Genomic DNA, 22939 nt, shown 5'->3' with positions numbered 1-22939 from the left:
ACACCCCGCAGTTACTGAAGAGCCTCAGAATACACACCACAGTTACTGAAGAACCTCACAGTACACACCACAGTTACTGAAGAACCTAACAGTACACCCCGCAGTTACTGAAGAGCCTCAGAATACACACCACAGTTACTGAAGAACCTCACAGTACACCCCGCAGTTACCGAAGAGCCTCAGAATACACACCACAGTTACTGAAGAACCTCACAGTACACACCCCAGTTACTGAAGAACCTAACAGTACACACCACAGTTACTGAAGAGCCTCAGAATACACACCACAGTTACTGAAGAACCTCACAGTACACACCACAGTTACTGAAGAACCTAACAGTACACCCCGCAGTTACTGAAGAACCTAACAGTACACCCCGCAGTTACTGAAGAGCCTCACAGTACACACCACAGTTACTGAAGAACCTCACAGTACACCCCCAGTAACTGAAGAACCTCTCAGTACACACCACAGTTACTAAAGAACCTCACAGTACACACTGCAGTGACTGAAGAACCTCACAGTATACACCGCAGTTACTGAAGAACCTCACAGTACACACCACAGTTACTGAAGAACCTAACAGTACACACCACAGTTACTGAAGAACCTCACAGTACACACCACAGTTACTGAAGAACCTAACAGTACACACCACAGTTACTGAAGAGCCTCACAATACACACTGCAGTTACTGAAAAACCTCACAGTACACACCACAGTTACTGAGGAACCTCACAGTACACACCACAGTTACTGAAGAGCCTCACAATACACACTGCAGTTACTGAAGAACCTAACAGTACACACTGCAGTTACTGAAGAACCTCACAATACACACCGCAGTTACTGAAGAACCTCACAGTACACACTGCAGTTATTGAGGAACCTCACAGTACACACCACAGTTACTGAGGAACCTCACAATACACACTGCAGTTACTGAAGAACCTAACAGTACACACTGCAGTTACTGAAGAACCTCACAATACACACCGCAGTTACTGAAGAACCTCACAGTACACACTGCAGTTATTGAGGAACCTCACAGTACACACCACAGTTACTGAAGAACCTCACAGTACACACCGCAGTTATTGAGAAACCTCACAGTACACACCGCAGTTACTGAAGAGCCTCAAAATACACACGGCAGTTACTGAAGAGCCTCACAATACACACCATAGTTACTGAGGAACCTCACAATACACACCACAGTTACTGAGGAACCTCACAATACACACCGCAGTTACTGAAGAACCTCACAATACACACCGCAGTTACTGAAGAACCTCACAATACACACCACAGCTGTTGCAAAACACTAGGTGCTCATTATCAATCACATGAGTTTCAATGTAAATGCATCCGGTCTAAACTCCACCCACATACATTTGCATTGTGTTTCTAAATGTGAGTGTGAATGAAGCCTGGAAAGTTGAGTGGTTCAATCTGCAGATCACTGTTGGTCTCAGCTGTAAGTTGAGTAATGCTGGCCTAAGCCAATAAACTGCTGGGGGTGGCATCGAGGGGCTTGATAAATTCCCAAGACTCAGTTCACTCTGGCCTGGTTATACTTTCTCCTGTGACACACAGGCCCAGATTTACTAAAGCCACTGCACTAGTTTTCTGTTGGACTTTGTGTCTTCTTTTATGTGCCTGAACCCCAACCTGATCCAGAACCACTATTCTAGAACCCTGAACGTGTACTCAGAACACTGTTTCAGAGCTTGTACCCTGTTCTGAACTTGTACCCTGATCCAGTGTCTGTTCTCTCATATGTCTGCATATATATTACAAATTTTCATGAAAAAATCTGTAACAATGGAACTTACCCGTTCCTTGGAGTTCACTGAAAGTGCATTGTCCTACGATAATGCTTTCTGCCGCGATTCACTAACACCGTGTTCCCGATATCCTGCATGTGTCGCCTCCCGGCTCAGTTCTGACAGAGTTCACCATCTTCTTCCTGGTGCATGTAAGTGCATTGTCTTGAATCTTAAATCCTGCACTCTTTTTCAAATCAGTCAGATTGTCCGACGGCCCACCCCTGATTTCGTCACATGAAAGCCGGCGCAGCTGCGCCACAATCTGATTGCGTGCGACACAATCCCAGCACAATCCCCTGTTAAATACCTGTCAAAGCTGCGCAAATTCCGAAATCGGCGCACAGTCCTACAAAAGTGCGATCCGAGACCCTTAGTAAATAAGCCCCATTGTGTTTAGAAATGGCGGCAGTCATACAGGGGCAGTTCAAAATTAGCTCAATTATACAAAACCTGGAGAGCAATGTTAGGGTTCCATTTCACCTCATTTATATTTTTTGCTTAGCACAAATGTGTTTGTTATTTGCAATTTATTCAAGCGGTTGTGTTATTCGGATATTTCCATTATATGAGTCAGAGGCTTATTTGTGAATCTCCGTGGAGCTGTACACTTGTGTATGTTCCACCTTTAAGTGGATGCCAAAAGTCCCATTATTTCCTATATCCAATAAACAAAACGGCCGCTGTATAAATGGATTTCCTGCTTTGTCCTTAGACAGTTCTTGTGTTGTTACCGAGATTCCCAGAGCCCCTGTATAGAATATATATATGCATTAGAGATGACCAAATCTATTTGTTGATTCCTAGATGAATTTTCTGGCATCAAACTGAATCAAATTTTTCTTCTGATTCGCTTCAGACCGATGTTGCCCAGTACCACATTTTTTGCACCTTACTCTGGAGTGCTGCTCATTTTTTCTACATATTGTTGAGGAACCTGAAGCTCAGTTCATTTCATCATCTAATCATTTCGGTTCATCTAATATCTATAATCTATCTATCTATCTATCTCACTATCTCACTATCTATCTATCCAGGGGTGTAACAACAGCGGTAGCAGCCATAGCGGCTGCTATGGGGCCCACAGTGTTAGGGGGCCCTGGTATCCGCCTTAACACACTAAAGAATGGTGAATGTGTACTTTTATATACATATTATGCTGCACATTGTACATCACAATAGTCAGGACCTCGGATAAAAAATGGCAGGTGACGACTAGGGATCTTTCATCTCTAGCTTCCTGCCATCTTCTTCCCCCATGGGGTTTGCAGTTACCGGGACAGATATATGGCTTTACCGCCTGGGATAAGAAGACTGCCTGGCGGAGGGGTAAGGGGGGCCCCATTCAAAAGTCTGTTATGGGGCCCAGTCTCTTCTAATTACGCCCCTGTATCTATCTATTATCCATTTATCTATATATCATCTATTTATCTATATATTATCTATTTATCTTTATATCATCTTTAATTTGTCATATATCTATCTATCCTCTATCTATTATCTATCTATTATCTACCGACTATCTATCTATCTATCTATCTATCTATCTATCTATCTATACTGTCTTTTATCCATTTATCTATATTTCATCTATAATTTGTTATGTATCTCTCTATCTATAATCTATCTATCTCAATCTAAAATTTAACTATCTTTCTATCTATCTATCTATCTATCTATCTATCTATCTATCTATCTATTATCTATTTATAATTTATCATCTACTGTATATCTATCTATACACATCTGTTGAGTTAGTTTGCTATGCTACATGTTATTATGATATACATCCCAGCATATGTTTTAGATAATGAAGAGGTTTCTCCAAGGCCATTAGGATTCCTGCACCGCTGGGGATTGTCTGTGCTCCACTAATGATCTTTCTCTGTAGATTCCAGTGTAAAAAAAGAAATCCCGCACTCACAACAATAGGAAAGACAAAAACAAGTCTCCTGTCTGATCCACTGAGCCATTGCCGATATTTCTAAATATAATTTCCAATACCATCTTCTACTGTTGCTGGTCAAGTTAGATAATTACAGACCTAACAAGAGGGCGGCTAAAGCTCCCAGACTCCTTTCTGCTGCTATTACAGCTATTTGTTTTGAAGATAAGTTTGTACTTACCCTTGGAGGACAGGGGCGCTCTCACTGGTAATGTCTGTTTAATAAAGTAGTAATGTATACAGGCAGTCCCCTATTTAAGAGCACCTGACTTACAGACGACCCCTAGTTACAAACGGACCTCTGGATGTTGGTGATTTACTGTACTTTAGCCTTAGGCTACAATAATCAGCTATAACAGTTATCACAGGTGTCTGTAATGAAGATTTATTGTTAATCCTGGTTATTATGACAACCCAACATTTTTAAAATCCAACATTTTAAAAAAAGCTTCTCCTTTAAGACAATACTATATATATATATATATATATATATATATATATATATATATATATATTCAGACAGGTGAATTGTGCGCAGCATATTGTTCTTCCCCCCTGTTTGTGTACGTGGTACATTCAGGAATTGCCATAAGAGAATTAGCAGTCTCTGCACACACAATGACGCTGTGGCGAGGGAGCTGACAAACAAGCGAGAACACCACAAGTTGCTATAGCAACACGTATATGTCAGGCAGAACGCAGCCTTTTAAGACGGAACTGGAAATAATAGGAATCTGATACTGTATCGCTCTGCTCGGGATATGACTATGTCTGCATTATGTCTACATTAAGGTCATTCCTATATAAGGGGCTTTAATGGGACTGGTAAATTCCCTACAATAAATAGATAATAACGCTACCTCGAAACATCATATAGGAATTTATAACACCTGTCTTCTTTCCTACTACCATGGAAACGCATTGAAAGGGTTAACATCAAGACCCTCATTACGATCCCCCTTGTCCAGGGAAGTTGGAAATCACCCACAAGTAAAATAAGCACTGAAGTGGACGTATAATAAGCTTTTTCGACATATGGGGGCGCATTTACTTACCCGATCCCTGCACGATCTCCGATCAGGTCCGCCGGAGTTCACCTTTCCGATCATGTGCGCCAAAAACCCCTTTTAAATCCCTGTCCCAGTGGCGCAAAACGGAAATCTTCGAGATGTCCGACGAAAATGCGGTCCACGGGGCCCTTAGTAAATGGGGGTAAGATTTATCATAGGTCTCTTAGAGCAGAACTGTTCTATTTGCCCATGGCAACCAATCAGAGCTCAGCTTTCATTTTCCCACAGCTGTTAATAAAATTAAAGCTGCGCCCTGATTGGTTTCCATGGACAACTAGAACAGTTTTACCTCAGAAACTTGATGATAAATCCCATATTTCCTATTTCTCCATGATCTGTCTAATTTTAGAAAAAAAATCCAATTTTATGCAATCTGTAGTAGTTTCCCGGTTTCTTGATACACCCATTTCTTTTCTTAATGTGCCTAAACACCTCTTTAAACAATGATTGACATCTTCACACTACAATGCAGAAAGAGAAAACAGGTGCACCAGCCGACAAAGCCACACCCCCTGTGCACCGAGAAGCTCCCTTTCATAGAGATGAATTTTCTCTTAAATGACAGAAAACAGGCGAGAATTTCGAAAGTGTCCTACACAATGCTGTTTCTACATGTAGGATATCTAAGGGGCTGGTAGACCCCCTTCAACCCTTAAAGGCTAACACTGTTCTGCTAATATAGAGGAGGGGTGGGGCTCTGTAGGTTTATCCTACAAATAGAGAAGAGGGATGGCGTACAATACCTCTCCTAGTCAAAGTCTGAATTTAGAACAGACATCCTAAAGGCAAGAAAATAGCTTCAGTCTTGCAGGTTATTTCCAAAAAATTGGAAAATTTCCTTGAATAATTGTTCATTGTACATTGCAGCCAATGTTGGAATGGCCCACCAGTGTACCCGAGGATCCTTCTATAGGGCCATGCTGCAACCCAACACTGGACCCAGAGGCCAAGCAGAAGACAACAAAATTTGGAAGCTAGGAATTTATGTAGGGTAATACCCCAAAATAATATCATTGGTGTGTCCCAGGAGCCCTTGTCCAAAACCACTTCTCCAAGCCATCTCCCTGATTTTATAATATAATGTTTTTACAGATTCTAAAACGATAACAACAGAAGTCGAGCGGAGGTTGGGTAAATTAACAATTACGAAACCATGAAAATCAAAACGTCAAGAAACAATTTAACTGAATCATTATATTTCAGTTATTACCGTATTTTTCAGACTATAAGGCGCACCATCAATAAATACCTGCTAAAACGTCTAGCTTCATATATAAGGCGCACCGGGTTATAAGGCGCACCATCAATAAATACCTGCTAAAACGTCTAGCTTAATATATAAGGTGCACCGGATTGTAAGGTGCACCAGCAGGTGGCAGACCTGTGCACAGTTCAAGGCAGCTGTTGACTGTAAGTACGGTTCATATATAAGGCGCACTGGACTATAAGGCGCACCTTTGATTTCTGAGAAAATCAAAGGATTTTTTGTGCGCCTTATAGTCCAAAAAATACGGTACCATGTATACGAGAGTAATCTGAAGCAAATCAGAAAAAAAAAAATGATTTTATTTGGTGCCTTAAAACTGAAACTGACTTACTGGTATCAGGTCTAGGAATCAACAAAAAGCAATATTGACTATTGCATTTTTTTAACCAACATGATGGGACACCAAGAAGATATCAGCATTACCAACGACACAGTTAAGGTCCTGTTGCAGATTTTAGCCAGGAGTCTCAAGTTATGCCAGTGGTCCACTTACAGTTTCTTTCTTAATAGGATCTATTTTGCTAAATTTGTAACTTTTGCATGTATATAATGTTTTCAGTGATTTTCAGTGATTGTAATACTGTGTACTGAAGGGCGTTAGTAACTCATGAACTTGTGCACTTTTGGATAAATGTTGGATGTTTGGATAAATATCATCACTCAGCGCTTGTCATATTGATGTGAAATGCGTCATTTGACTCAAACCTCTCCATTGTGAAGACATCAAGTATATCAATTGGATCGAGATATCATGAGTCACATTGCATATCCATGGAAGATCTTTTCCACTCTGTTCAATGATTTGGAATAACAGCATTGACACAAACAGAGAAAAAATATATCATAACCTAAATTCAATTAACCGTGATACTTTCAAAAAAAAGCTTGAGAAGTTTTAAGGGATTTTTTACGAAATTGATAATACCCGGTCAAAACAGCAAATGGTTGAAGGAAACCTACCATCACAGATCTACAAAATAAGTTAGAACGGATGGCAAGTTCCTAAACTGTGCCCCGCCTTATGCTTTTTTTTTTGGTTAAACTTTTAGAGTACCAGACCCTTAAAAAAATGTTATATTACATATATGCAAATTTTGTCTAGAGGCTACTGGGGCGTGGAGTAGCTGCTCCATGGAGCGGAAGCTACGGCTACAGATCGAAAGAGGTTACTGGGGCGTGGAGTAGCCATAGCTCCCGCTTCACGGCCTTCAGTAGCCTATAGACAAAGTTACTCTAAAAGTTTGAACAAAAAAGCATAGGAATAGGACACAGTATAGGAACCTGCTATAGTATTCAACCTATTAGGAAGATGTGTGATGGTAGATGGACCTGTCAATAGAAACGGAATAATGGGCAAGTTCCTGAACCTGTTGGAAGCAGGAAAAATTGTGAGGTCCAAGAAGCATAATGACTTTGCCATAGCTGAACAACTGGAACAAAATTTCTCCAAAGTGGCAATTCTTGTAGTGTGTTCTTGGTCTGCCTTTGAATTTGAACTAGCCCAGTACATCAGAGTATTCCCAATTGGGGCCAACCACTAACAGAATAATGAGGGAAAAAGGTCTAGCAGAAGACAACCCATTTTCAACCAATGGTCCCCTTACAAATGGTGCATGTTGGAAGCTGCCATGGTGGCACATGGTAGAAAAACAAGTGTAATTTGGGAAGGGCCACCACCTAAGCTTCAAAGGACACCTTCAGAGGTCTTGTGTAGTTCATGCCCCAGTGGATTAGTGGTGGGATGAGAAGGACTATGTGATATAAGGCAAATTGTTTTAATACTATGGTTGATACATGTATACTCTCTTTTACAACCCCCACAACATTATATGCTCCGATGGTTCTCTGTTGCCTGAAGGCCTTTATTTATTGTGCTGCATCAATGATTTGTACTCAACATGTCACTGTGGCAAATACTTTAATCCCAATAGTGATATGGAGGCCATACTGAAAATTTGTCATGGGGTCATTAATCTACAATCTGGTTTTGAATGTGACATTATCAATGCAGCCTTGTGATCAAAGACCGATAGAGGCCACATAACTTTCTGCATAGGAGTAGTGGTTGGGGGGGGGGGGCTGTTTATTATCTTTAGCCCTATGCAGGATCCAGAAGGGTTTTTCCTCACAACAATTGTGTGGCTCAGCCAAATGTGAATGTCTAAGAAATTGGGGAACTACCACATCTTTGAGGGTGGCTAATATTCTCTCCAACTAAACATACCTGATTTTTCTTTGCCCCCTATATCTGCCATCAGGAGAAATCTTTCACACACAAATGTTGGTTGGCCGGTCCTGTCAAATTATGTGGGTTCAGCTGAGATTTGTCTAATTTGAATGGGCAAAATAAATGTTGGAAACCGCATCTCAGAGCATAAAACCAACTAAAACATCGATGGTAGGAGAAAAAAATCAGTCTTCTTCACAGGAATCCAGGTCACAAATGCATATACATAAACTTTTTATTAGACTACTAGAGATGAGCGAGCACTAAAATGCTCGGGTGCTCGTTATTCGAGACAAACTTTTCCAGATGCTCGAGTGCTCGTCTCGAATGACGAGCCCCATTGAAGTCAATGGGAGACCTGAGCATTTTTCAAAGGGACCATGGTTCAGGAATAAAATGTGTTATTTAATTGAAAAAGAATGTCTTCTGATAAGTTGACAGATGTATGCAAACATCTGCAATCTATTCTTCACTGTTCCGCGCATATATTATCTCCCGACAAGTTATCAGATGTGAAGAACAGTGAAGAATAGAATAAAAACAATGAACACAGGATCATTTAAGTGAAAACCGCAGTGAAGAATAGATTACAGATGTTCTGCACATCTGCTTACTTGTCGGGGTGATACGCTGTCCCGGGATCCGCTCCTCTTCTTCCACTGAAGTCTCCCCGTGCTGCCCGATGTCTCCCCGCGCTGCCCGATGTCTCCCCCGCGCTGCCCGATGTCTCCCCCGCGCTGCCCGATGTCTCCCCCGCGCTGCCCGATGTCTCCCCCGCGCTGCCCGATGTCTCCCCCGCGCTGCCCGATGTCTCCCCCGCGCTGCCCGATGTCTCCCCGCTGCCCGATGTCTCCCCCGTGCTGCCCGATGTCTCCCCGTGCTGCCCGATGTCTCCCCGTGCTGCCCGATGTCTCCCCCGTGCTGCCCGATGTCTCCCCGCTGCCCGATGTCTCCCCGTTCTGCCCGATGTCTCCCCGTGCTGCTTGATGTCTCCCTGCTGCTTGATGTCTCCCTGCTGCCGTTCCGCGCGTATCTCCCTACAAGTAAGCAGATGTGCCGAACATCTGTAATCTATTCTTCACTGTGTTCTTCACTGTGTTTTTCACTTAAATGATCCTGTGTTCACTGTGTTCACTGTTTTTATTCTATTCTTCATTGTTCTTCACTGTGTTTTTTTAATTAAATGCTCGATCTCGAGCAGGGGAAATACTCGTCCGAGCAACGAGCCGTTTCGAGTACCTTAATACTCGAACGAGCATCAAGCTCGGACGAGTATACTCGCTCATCTCTATAGACTACATATTACAGGGTAGGATTGATCCCTCCTTTGGTAACATGCTAATACATACCGAATATTTATAAGAATGTCTTTGCAAATGGTAAAAGTATCACCAAGTGGTAAAAATATTATGTGACGATAAACTTATTACATGTGACAGGAAGTGCAAGACTACCAATTACATGTGACAGGAAGTAGAAGACCATCAATCACATAAGACAGGAAGTGGAAGACCATCAATCACATGTGACAGGAAGTGGAAGACGACCAATCCCATCTTCCAGTAAGAAGAAGACCAATCACATGAGCTATCCACTATATCCTTTTGTCCTTCTTTAATTGGATACATGAAGCCCTAAACTTTTGCAGGGTATTTGTTGAGGTTCCTAAACTTAAGAGTTGCTTTGGTTGACACTAAGCCTGTTTGTGACATTTAGATAAACTATGACCACGAAGCCTTCAAACTATGATCTCTATTTTATTGTATGTTAGACTCTGAAAATGACTGGTCCCTCTTTAAAAGTAGAAGCAATGACTTGCATTTTAGGCAGGGGCGTATTAAGACTGTCATGGGCCCTGGGCTGTATGAATAGTATAGCTGCTACAAGTCTGGGAGCACTTCCTACATATGGTAATAGGATCAGCTACTTGGGGAATGGAGCATGCGTCACTTCTGTCTGCTGTCAATCAGGACCTTTAGAGGACCTTTAGTACATGGCTCTTGAGTACCTGTGTATTGAGAGCAGGAATAGATGTATGAAGATTTCATAGAAGAAAGTCCTTCTTAGTATAAAGGTTGGTGGGTGGTTTGGGTGGTTTGGATGGCTATAAGCCCCCTAGAAGGCTTGGCCCCCAACCTATCGCCCAATCCACCTATATTATAATCCACTACTGGTTTGAGGATACCATCAAACAGTTCCCCCAAACTCAGATACCTTAAATCCTATGGCTTATGGGTGCAGTAAGACCACATGCATCAGGCTGTGTGTTTTTTACAGGCCCTGTGCGTTACAGCAAGGCACTTTGATTTCCAGAATCCTTGTCTGGCTTGTTTCTTTTCCTTTATTTCACTTTGTACAGGAAGGTATACATTAAAATACTGTTTGTTTTATTATTCTGTCTTTGAATATGCAAAAAACCTGTGGCTGCAGTGAGCGATTTTGCATATAATAGTCAGCAATACATATTTCCCATTCAACAGGACACTACGGACATATTGGTGAAGTTGCAGAGGTGGAGGTTAACCAGTAGTTGATGGATACAGTGAAAACCATTTGAGACCACCAACATTTCATTGAATATTGGCCTTCTAAGTGGTGGTCCCATTACAGCAGGTAACTAGTATACTAAATTAATTGTCAAACTTGAAGTATACAATTTAGGTCAAACAAATATAAATAAATACCGTATATACTCGAGTATAAGCCAACCCAAGTATAAGCCGAGGCCCCTAATTTTACCACAAAAACCTAGGAAAACCTATTGACTCGAGTATAAGATGAGGGTGGGAAATGCATTGGTCACAGCCTCCCCATTATATAGCCTGCCGGACTCTGCCCCATAGTATAAAGCCAGCACCTGCCCCCCAGTATATAGCCTGCCAGCCCCCTGCCCCAGTATATAGCCAGCCCCCTGCCCCAGTAAATAGCCAGCCCCCTGCCCCAGTATATAGCCAGCCCCCTGCCCCAGTATATAGCCAGCCCCCTGCCCCAGTATATAGCCAGCCCCCTGCCCCAGTAAATAGCCAGCAGCGGGGGAAGCCGGAAAGGTGAGTTTTGATATATTATATTTTTACTTGAGTATAAGCCTAGTTTGGGTTTTCAGCACATTTTTTTGTTATTATATAACTATTCAGCCATCAAGGAAATGAAGTAAAATCTCGTAGCTTTACTCTTACTATTAAAAGTATCCATCCACAGAACTAACCAAGTTTAAGACTCTTTGTCGAAACGCGTTGGTATGATGTGTTCAGTTACTGTGGGTGATTTTACTTGATCTTCTTGAGTGCCGGATAATAACTTCTACTTTTCTACTGTATATGATGGGTTACGAGCTACACATTGCACTGGAGAGAGCGGAGGGACTACATATTGAAACTGGGCAAGCTGCCATTTCTTTTTCATATAATTTAGGTCTTCCTCAAAATGAACAATACTGTTTACAAGTGTGAGCTATTCAGTTTATATCTGAATGGAGTTACCTAACTAACCTAACCTAACTAACTTACCCATTAAGTGGAAATAGAAAGACACAAAATTTCCACCAGCTCGCCATAATTATGTTTACCACTGTGTGTTCCCCTATTAAAGGATTGGAGCTACCATCAGGGATAGGCCTAAACTGTCTGCTGCCTGAGGCGAGCTATATAATGGAGCCCCGTCTTCTCCATCCAATAGTAATGAATCAGGCAATTTTTTTAGTAAATGGGTTCTCTATGAGTGTCTCATGCCCATACTGAAATCAGTCGAGAAGAGAGATTATTAATTGTTAGGTCTTGCTTTGTAGCAGGTGACTGTTCCCCTGATGCTAGTCCCGATCTTGCTGCAAGTGGTGCTGCCTGAGGCAAGAGGGTCAACTCGCCTCATGTCTGGTGCACTATGGTAAACTTTGGACTATGGTAAATTACTTTAAAGAATGTACTATATGTCATAAGGCTATAACTGAACTCCACGCTGGAGGATCCTAGACTTCCTGGTCCAATACTGCTGCACCCCTGTTAACTAGAGAGTTTCTGCTCCCTGCAAGTAGTGTGCGGAGAGTCCCTGGTTATCATAAAATGGTTTTTATTTTATTATCTATACAGTAGAAGTGATAATTTTCTTATTATTGTCAGTCTGAACCTTCTAATCCCCGCAGATCATGGGGGTCTGTGGTTTAAAAGTATTTGCCCCTGAGCTGAATCTGCTGGATCCAATCATCATAACCCACATGACAATCTCCAGGGAAATGCTGTCTTAAACATCTACCATAACATATGACTCACAAGAGATATTGCAGTCAATTTCAGAGACAATTGTTTGACCTGCTACATGACCAATATGGTGTTTTCAAGATGGCCGCCTTGTTCTGGATATAGCCTAAAAAATAGGCCCTCTGACCCATTACTTGTTCGGGTATTAATTCTGTCCTTTTTCCTTTTGTTTCCTGAATAGAATGGTGTCCTGGGACCTTTGACCTTTCCTGTAAATGTGCCCCATAAAATTTTGTTTGCATTGGTTAATAGTTTGTTTTGTTTTCTTTGTTCTTTTTTACACTCCATTACGAACCTTTTAGATAAGTGACCTGACCCATGCAAAGGCTAAACTGATAAAAATACATACTGCCTTCTACAATCACTCCTAATAAGATGCTTTAATGAACCAGAAGCCTGGAAATGTCATCGTAATAGGAGCACAGGGTTTATAATGATTGGGCAGGAGGCCAGAAGGGCTTTGTAGACTTGTACAAAAAATGATTTTATTACCATGAGACTGGGTGAATGAAAGGAATGAAGTCAGCCCATTAAGAACAGTCATTTTTCATCAATAAAATCCATATATATATGATTTATAATGCTCTTTTCTTCTCACTTTTAAGGAGAAAAAGATGGACCACAGGTTTACATTTATAGTTAACTAGCTGTAGATAGTAAAATAACTGTTCTTAGCTATAACAAAATCAGAATCAGCTAACAAAAAATATTGTATATCCATATATGTATCTATTTGCCTCTCACTCACTCTCCCTGCCTGTCTCTGTCTCTCACTCACTCACTCTCCCTGTCTGTCTCTCTATTATTCACTTATTTGTTTTCCGTCTGCCTCTCACTCTCCCTGCCAGTCTCTCACACACTCTCCCTCCCTGTTTCTCTGTCACTTACTCGCTCACTCTCCTTGTCTGTCTCTCTGTCTCTATCCCTATCCATCTTACCTCACACATAAGTTGTCTTATGCTCATTGCCTATAGTAACCAATCAGTAATATTGGCTACTATCATATAGTAATAGTAATATCAGAGCTCATATTAATGACCTGTGGCAGAACAGCAACCAATCACGGCTCAGCTTCTAACTGCCACAGCAGCAGCAGACAATGGCTCCTGTATATAGTGGGTAATATGTTTTTTTGGAAACCGTAGGGTGAAAAATTTAGATTCAAAACCAGAGTCTATGACATTCCTTGAGTCACAGAGAGCGGCTGTGCAAAATTTAGTGATTGTAAACACGACAGTACATACATACATACTCTATTAGATATTCTGTAGAAGACTGAAAATGGTCACGGTAACTCCCTCTTATGATCTACAATATAACTTTAGCAGAACCTCAGCTGCTCACATAATATGGGGCCCTCACACAAATAGCCACTCACCATAGGATGTCTCGGTGTCGGAGACATCGGTTGGTTTTCTTGAAATTTTTTTCTGAATAGTTAAAGTTCCTTTCCAAGACAATATCCAAGGAAGTTCTCAGCTCCTTTACTTTGTGACCAGGCTGCCCCTATTGTACATGTCCTTACACCATTATTTAAAACACATCAAGACAAATTATGGACACCTAAATGTTTTACACTGCTCTGTCTTTCTACACTTACAGCCTTACTTTACTCCTGGACTGTAATTGCTCATATTCCTCCCCGAGCTGTCAGGACGTTGTCAACGTTGTCTTAGATTTTGCACTTACAACTTGGATTAGGACAAAAATGCTACAAAATGACGTCAATTCCTATCTAGAATAGACCAATAAATCATGTAGAATGAGACACTTGATAGCTTTTGGTCCTCCTAGATAATGCTACATTAGACCAGATGGATGATGACCATATGCATCATTTTCTGCTCAGGTCGGTAAGCTTTTGCAAGCTCACAATCACATTGATGGTCACTAAGGGTCAACGCACACTGTAATTAACTGCAAAATGAAGACCATCTCAACCCCCTACTCCTATAACGAAATCTAAGCAAAATCAAACATAAAACCATTGTTAAGAAGCCAAGATCACAACAGTTTATACTTCTACACCCTCATTAGGTGCTAGGATAGACCAAATATAGACCACTGTCTATGAAACTTGGTCCTTTAAACACATCCCAAAAATAATATATATGATCTATAATTCCTGACCTGTGTAGGTAGGGTAGAAAAATATAACCTTAAGAAGATACGCCTCATAAATCTCCCTCCCCATACAGACCAATACAAATTCTCAGCGCAAATGTTGGGAATATATGGTCACCTTAAAGGGAATCTTTATGATTTTTTTTATTTATGACTTTGTCTCAGGATAGGTTATTAATAGAGATGAGTGGACCAGACTAAACAGGGCTATGATTGGCCAGAGGTGTCCCCCTAGCAACTAGCTATGTCTATGCTTTGCCAGGGGTGTCCTCCTAGGAACTAGTCATGGCTATGATTGGCCAGGGGTGTCCTCCTAGCAACTAGCCATGGCTAAGATTGGCCAGGGGTGTCCTCCCAGCAACTAGCCATGGCTATGATTGGTCAGGGGTGTCCTCCTAGAAACTAGCCATGCCTATGATTGGCCAGGGGTGTCCCTTTGGCCAATCATTGCTAAGGGTAGTTGCTAGTAGTGTCATTTTTCCAGTCTGATTGGGTGGCCCAACCCAAATGCAAGTGTCAGGTCTGCTCATCTCTAGTTATTAATATTGGATTGGTGGAAAGAGTAGCAGATGCGGCAATAGGATATCATAGTGTAGAAAGACCAGAACAGAGAGATCCATACACTCTGTGGTCGCCAAACTAAAGCTCGGCTCTTATTCACTAGAGTGTAGGAAAGCTGTGTGTAGGACCTGAACTGATCTGATATTGATGGCCCAAACTATCTGTATCAAGAACCTAGAGAATTATTTTAAATCTCCATGGTACACGTAGCAAACTTGTCCCTTATACACAGAAGTGCAAGTGTGAATGATCAGTCCGGACTCCATTCACTCTTATAGGGTTGCTTAAAGTAAACCTGCCACCAGGAAGGTAATTGCGGTGCTTTTTAATAGTTTCTTTAACAATACCTGGCTCCCTGCCGGGGGGGGGCCTTTATAATGAGAATCACTTGCATCACTGAGCTGACGTAAGCGGGGCTGGCGCATAGGAAAGGCTGGGGGAGGGCAATCCGACGTAAGCGGGGGTGGAGCGTGGTAAAAGCTGGGGGAGGGCAATCTGACGTAAGCGGGGGATGGAGCGTGGGAAAGGCTGGGGGAGGGCAATAAATGAGGATTAGTCTAGGAGAAATTGAGGAGAAGATGACTTATGAACCATATGTGCCGTATGAACTGTCCCTCCCCCCGGGACTCAACACTGATTATTCAGATGCACGACAAAGGCATTTTTGGAAACCAACATGCCGGAGGCTATTGGAACCAATCATCCTCTCTGTTCAACCTGCCTGCGGAAATGGGGAGGCAGACCCCTGTTCTTGAGGTGGGACTCACATTCAATGTATTCATTGCATATCCTGTTAATATGTGATAAATATTAAAAACCAGAATACCCCTTTAAGTCACCTTTTACTTTTGTGATAGGAAAGGCGTTGCCATATACAATGGTATGAATTTACAACATAGTTGAGCTTTGCTTTTCCTACTTGGAGAGGACACCATTGAGTGTGGGTCATTGGGTTTGCCTAACTTTTACCTAAACTTTATGGATAGCTTCCAGGATAAAAAATTACATATAATACATTCAGTGACTGTCACTAAGCAGAGGATATATCAAGAGCTTTACATTTCTCCAAATCATCTATAACAAAAAAAAACATAACGCAACGTTGTGTATTATTTTAATTAAAAATTTCCTTTATTTACAATCTGTTTCTATGGTAATAGACTCCAAACAAACCCTCTGCGTCTCATCCTGCAGTCCTTACTCCTTTCCATCTGCCCAGATTTCTTGCTAATCTACCAGATGTATGTGTCTGATTATATGACTGCAGGAAGGGGTTACACAGGGCTTGTTTGTAGTCTGTTACCATGGCAACTAACTGGCCTGTATCAGAGCTGTGTATACAAAGTGATAAGAAACGTTTAATTAAGGTTATCTGCAAAGCTGATACAGTTTTTCTTTTAGGTGCACTGAAACAATACAAATTAACCTGTTGTATGACGCTTGTGAACAGGCCTGAAAGCTGTTGTTTTTTTCTTTTTGAAATGCAGTATTTATTATTACTAAGTGCTGTGTCATAGAAACCCATGGAGAAATAACCTAACGTGAGCTAAGAAGTAATAGGGTAGGGTGTGCGAAATTTACGCAATAGTGCAGGAAATCTACCAAATTCTATCAAAAGAGGGGGGGAAAGAACTGTCTTACTAACTATGGCTGCATTCACACTGCTATATGGGGGACGTATATACGGCCGACATATATACATCCAATATACCTCCCCCCATAGATGGCAATGGGCCCACGGCACCCTATGGGAGCAGTACGGTGCAGTACAAGTGCGGCACGGTACCGTTCCGTACCCTGTGAAAAGATAGGACATGTCCTATCTTTTCTCCGCATACGGCGCTGTGTGCCATGTTCCACCATGGAGAGGGGTGAGGGCGGCGCTTACCCCCTTCTACTCTGCCCGCCGTGCTATGGTACAGTAGGCACACGTGTGTGTTCATACAAGGTATCTCCTTTCCAGGGATAGTAACAGTGTACATGTATAGAAATGAATGGAACAGCAAAGCACTTGATCAATCATCCCTCCATTCAGATTATTGAATACATGACCCTAATGTTTGTGACCAAAGGGAATCTTATCAACTTACAAGTCAACCTTATTGTAGCCCCAGATCCATCTACTTTAACCTTTGTCTGTAGTTAAAGGAAGAAATCCAATATGGCTCCAAAATTACATCTGGTACAGTGGTAAGAGAAGCTCAGAAATTAATTTATTCCTGAAAATTCAGACATACATGACAAATGACATAACTAATACTAAAGCAATGCCATATATTAAAGGAAATCTACCACCAAAATCCATCATGATAACCGAGGGACACTTACTCATAGATCCAGGCACCGTGACTATGGTAATCTTCTTATATTTGTTTACCATGGCCTCCTTCCTTCTACAATCAACTTTTAAAATTATTCAAAAGAGCCTGAGGGGCTACTCTAAACCATGAGGGGCGCCAGCAGTGGGCATTCCCAGGCAAGTGCCGAGGCCCAGAGCTGCTGGGGTCTGTATATAATGAATGCATAAGGAGGTGAGGGGAGCTGTATCTAAGGAATCCATAAAGGGTGATGGGGCTTTATATAAAATATCCAGAAGGGGGCTGTTTGCTATCATAAACTATGAAATATTTTAGGGAACAGGAGGCTGTTTAAGTTTCTGAATTTTTAATGCCGCCACATGAGTTCACTGCAAAGAGGCCCACTGAGGCTCTGTCACCCAAGGGCCTACTGAATTCTGGAGCCGCCCCTGCCCTAACCCCTCTGTGATCTGGCTTTACAGATTGTTACATTGTCTCGTCCTCCCCCCTGAAAGTGTCACTACACAAGTGCGGAGGAAGGGGGGAGGATGAGACAGCCTGTAAAGCCAAATCACAAAAGGGCTAAGGAAGCCCTTCAGGCTCATTAGCAATTTTTCAAAAGTTGATTTTAGAAGGAAAGAGGCCATGGATAGCAAATATAAGAAGATTACCACAGTCACGGTGCCTGGATCTATGAGTATCTGCCCCTGGTTTATGATGATGGGTTTTGATGGTAGATTTCCTTTAAGGCAGGTCTACATGTGACCTGCACCAGTTATGGCTACAGCTTTATGTGAGCCATACAATCTTTAACACTAACCAAGGCACTGAAGCAGAACTGACCATCACACAGATAAGTTAGGAAACCTCCCCTGACATGGGCACAATTACAGCCACATTAATGCGGATGGCGTGAATGATGATCAGTAGCCCCAGGGCAGAACTACAAGAAAGGAGAAAGAAAAGGCTGCAAACAGCAGAGCGATATTACAATTCCTCCCAATCAATACAAGATATGAGAAATTGCTGAGTTTCTGAGGAATCAGTCACTAAATAATTCATCCAAGTAGATTTAGTAAGAATCTAATAGAGGATGTTGTGAATGATTTGTAAAAGTAGCGCCATAGCGTGCATTACTCACTGAGATGTTATTGATGCCATTATAGCCTGGTGTCCAGTATTTACAGGGGATCGTTCACCTCTACTGTATATGTTAGTGAATACCTATACTTCCCATAAAATGACAAACAAAGTGAACCTGTCTCCAGCATTGCATTTGTCATTGTTCTGAATACTGCCACTACTTTATAAAACTTTATTTCAAATTACCTGGAAGAGGGGGAGGGAGCTGCAGCCGGTGTCTTAGTCAGCTTATGCCTTCTTCTTCAACAGCACATCCTCCCTTCCCTTCCCTTCCCCTCCCTCCCCTCCCTGCTCAATGCACATGACAGGAAGTGGGGAGGGGAGGAGAGAGCTGGATGGGTGTAGAGGAGAGGAGACTGACGCAGGAACACACAGGCTGCAGCTGGCCCCAGCCCGGGGACTCACCACAAGGATCCAGGTAATGTGAAATAAAGTAGTGGCATTATTCATAATGCTGACAAAGTCATTATTGAAGTCAGCTAAGCAAAGGCTATTGGAATCTGTTGCCAGCTAAAAAGACATTCCTTGTGACAGGTTCCCTTTAAGGAGGAGTTTTTTCTTATAACTCCTTGATGTGCTGTTCTTCTGTTATCCCTCCTTGAATTATTTAAATTAATTGACAACTAGGTGTTATAATTTTTCTTGTCAACGAGGTGTGTCCTAACTGTGTTTGCTTTACTTTAGTAGGCCTCGTGCACACGTCCAGATTTTCCCCTTTCAGTACTTGCTGTACTTACAAACCGCAAATACAGACTGTAAGACACTGGTATGAAATGTATGTGATCCGTATGTGCAAAATATACAGCTCTGATCCTCTGCCAACCCCTACCAGACTATGCAGGTCACCCTGGAAACCATGCGCAAATACGGGTCACATACGGCTCCAAAATTGTGTGTGCTGTATGCAACCCATATTTTTTAAGTTCCCATGGACTTCTATGTGACTGAACAGGTCCAGATGTAGAAAAGAATCAAACATGCTCAATATTTTGCGTACCGTGTATGCGGTACCATAGGGACGTGGCCCAGGTTCCGCACTTGCGGCTAGCACATGGCCCAAATATCTGGGTGTGTGCATGAGGCCTTAGACTGTGTATTGAGACGCCATTGACATAAACCAAGACATTCTTCAGAGTTGTCGATGCTTCTATTGTCAAAATGTTTTGACAAGTTATCCTGTGGATTGGTGGATAACAAGCTGATCAGTGAGGGAATGCTGGGATCCCCAGCAATCATAAGAATGGGACCCCATAAATTCAGAGAACAGAGGCCTGATAATCCTTGTTTGTGGCCATTGTGTGACATCGGAGTGTGAGTCTCGCTTACACGATGATGACTCTTCATTCCACAAACTAGGACAGTAACGCCTCCTGCCCTGAGTCTTGTGTCTGGGGAAGTCCGCTCATACACAGGGTCATGGAAGGGCCCATTCAATTTGTTTTATGAGCCCATTAAACAACATTAAAATGTATGCGAGACGCAACAACAGAGGCAACAACGTAAGTCATGCAGAAATTCAAATTAGAAGTCTATGGGAAAAAGATGACACGCATGGGGTCTTTGTATATCATGTGACACTTCATGAGGCCAGTGATATCATTTCATCATTTCATTTTTTAATTTCCACATCCAAAAAAAACAGATGACATACTGATAACACGTGGACCATTTTGCGGATGTAAGACTCAGAAACTAATAAAACACGGATCATGGGATCTGTTGTTTGGGGCTTGAGAACAGCACACAAAGCCTAAGCCAAACCTTGAATAATGACACCCGTGGACAATGTAGGAAAATCTGTGATCCCCTTAGTTTTGAGTGGGGGGCCTCAAAAATAAACTGTAAAAAAATGTCTGTTCTGTGAAGCTCTGAGAACTCACAGTCCTTCGGTTTAACTACATAACAGAAGAGGAAAACTTTGAGGGATTTACTGGAAGATTAAAAAAGTTTTCAAGGCCAACTAATTTGTCCTTAGGGTCATGGGTTCACCAGATATGATGCGAGTTGAGCCTCTTGTCTCAGGCAGCATCAGGGGCGCAGTTACCTGCTACAAAGCAGGTCACTTAAAATATTGGGGGTCATTTACTAAGGGCCCGATTCACGTTTTCCCGACGCGTTACCCGGATATTTGCGATTTGCACCGATTTCCCCTGAATTGCCCCGGGATTTTGGCGCACGCGATCGGATTGTGGCTTGAGATGAGCGAGTATACTCGTCCGAGCTTGATGCTCGTTCGAGTATTAAGGTACTCGAAACGGCTCGTTGCTCGGACGAGTATTTCCCCTGCTCGAGATCGAGCATTTAAAGGGCACCTACCACCACAAATCTACCTATAAAGGTAGATTGGGTGGTAGGTGCATCAATGGGACGTGAGGATAGACCTTTTAAGGGCTAATCCTCACGTCCCCTCACTTTTTTGGTAACTTTTATTCCATATATATTTAAATTTACTTATGTGGCTACCGGGGCGTGGAGTAGCCGCATATGAGATTACATGAGGCGGCTACTCCACGCCCCGGTACCCACTTTACCCCTCCTACTCACCCATCTTCGGCGCGCAGCTCCGCGTAGCTGCGCGCCCTCGTCCGGCGACCCTGCCGTCTGCGCATGCGCAGAAGAGCAGGCCCGCGCCTGTTTCGGAGCAGTGACCGCGCAGGCGCGGGCCTGCTCTTCTGCGCATGCGCAGACGGCAGGGTCAACGGACGAGGGCGCGCAGCTACGCGGAGCTGCGCGCCGAAGATGGGTGAGTAGGAGGGGTAAAGTGGGTACCGGGGCGTGGAGTAGCCGCCTCATGTAATCTCATATGCGGCTACTCCACGCCCCGGTAGCCACATAAGTAAATTTAAATATATATGGAATAAAAGTTACCAAAAAAGTGAGGGGACGTGAGGATTAGCCCTTAAAAGGTCTATCCTCACGTCCCATTGATGCACCTACCACCCAATCTACCTTTATAGGTAGATTTGTGGTGGTAGGTTTCCTTTAATTAAAAAAACACAGTGAAGAACAATGAAGAATCAAATAAAAACATTGAACACAGTGAACACAGGATCATTTAAGTGAAAAACACAGTGAAGAATAGATTACAGATGTTCTGCACATCTGCTTACTTGTCGGAAGATACGCGCGGAACGGCAGCAGGGAGACATCAAGCAGCACGGGGGAGACATCAAGCAGCACGGGGGAGACATCAAGCAGCACGGGGGAGACATCGGGCAGCACGGGGGAGACATCGGGCAGCACGGGGGAGACATCGGGCAGCACGGGGGAGACATCGGGCAGCACGGGGGAGACATCGGGCAGCACGGGGAGACATCGGGCAGCACGGGGAGACATCGGGCAGCACGGGGAGACATCGGGCAGCACGGGGGAGACATCGGGCAGCACGGGGGAGACATCGGGCAGCAAGGGGGAGACATCAAGCAGCACGGGGAGACATCGGGCAGCACGGGGGAGACATCGGGCAGCACGGGGGAGACATCGGGCAGCACGGGGGAGACATCGGGCAGCACGGGGGAGACATCGGGCAGCACGGGGGAGACATCGGGCAGCACGGGGGAGACATCGGGCAGCACGGGGGAGACATCGGGCAGCACGGGGAGACTTCAGTGGAAGAAGAGGAGTGGATCCCGGGACAGCGTATCACCCCGACAAGTAAGCAGATGTGCCGAACATCTGTAATCTATTCTTCACTGTGTTTTTCACTGTGTTTTTCACTTAAATGATCCTGTGTTCACTGTTTTTATTCTATTCTTCACTGTTCTTCACATCTGTTAACTTGTCGGGAGATAATATACGCGCGGAACAGTGAAGAATAGATTGCAGATGTTTGCATACATCTGATCACTTATTAGAAGACATTGGGGCACATTTACTTACCCGGCCCATTCGCGATCCAGCGGCGCGTTCTCTGCGGTGGATTCGGGTCCGGCCGGGATTTATGAAGGCAGTTCCTCCGCCGTCCACCAGGTGGCGCTGCTGCTCTGAAAATCTTCTGAACGCGCCGGAATGCACCACCTCGGACCAGGTGAAGGTAAGCGCTTCGCAAGCGACACTTTTCGGGTTTTTAAATGCGGCGGTTTTTCCGAATATGTCGGGTTTCCGTTCGGCCACGCCCCCCGATTTCCGTCGCGCGCAAATCGGAAATATTCGGGTAACACGTCGGGAAAACGCGAATCGGGCCCTTAGTATATGACCCCCATTCTTTTTCAATTAAATAACACATTTT

The 22939-nt window shown here is 43.2% G+C and overlaps 1 protein-coding gene across 5 annotated transcripts in view; it reads right to left on the bottom strand.

Moving 5' to 3' along the window:
- The window catches only part of LOC140075670 (sodium channel protein type 2 subunit alpha), a 156610-nt gene that overhangs the window by 128180 nt on the left and 5491 nt on the right, over positions 1 to 22939 (bottom strand). The gene's annotated exons all lie outside the window — the stretch shown is intronic.

This window comes from Engystomops pustulosus, chromosome 8 (genome assembly GCF_040894005.1).
Source record: "Engystomops pustulosus chromosome 8, aEngPut4.maternal, whole genome shotgun sequence".
Taxonomy (NCBI): Eukaryota; Metazoa; Chordata; class Amphibia; order Anura; family Leptodactylidae; genus Engystomops; species Engystomops pustulosus.
The sequence above is the reverse complement of the archived record's forward strand: the minus strand, read 5'-3'. Positions and strand labels throughout refer to the sequence as shown.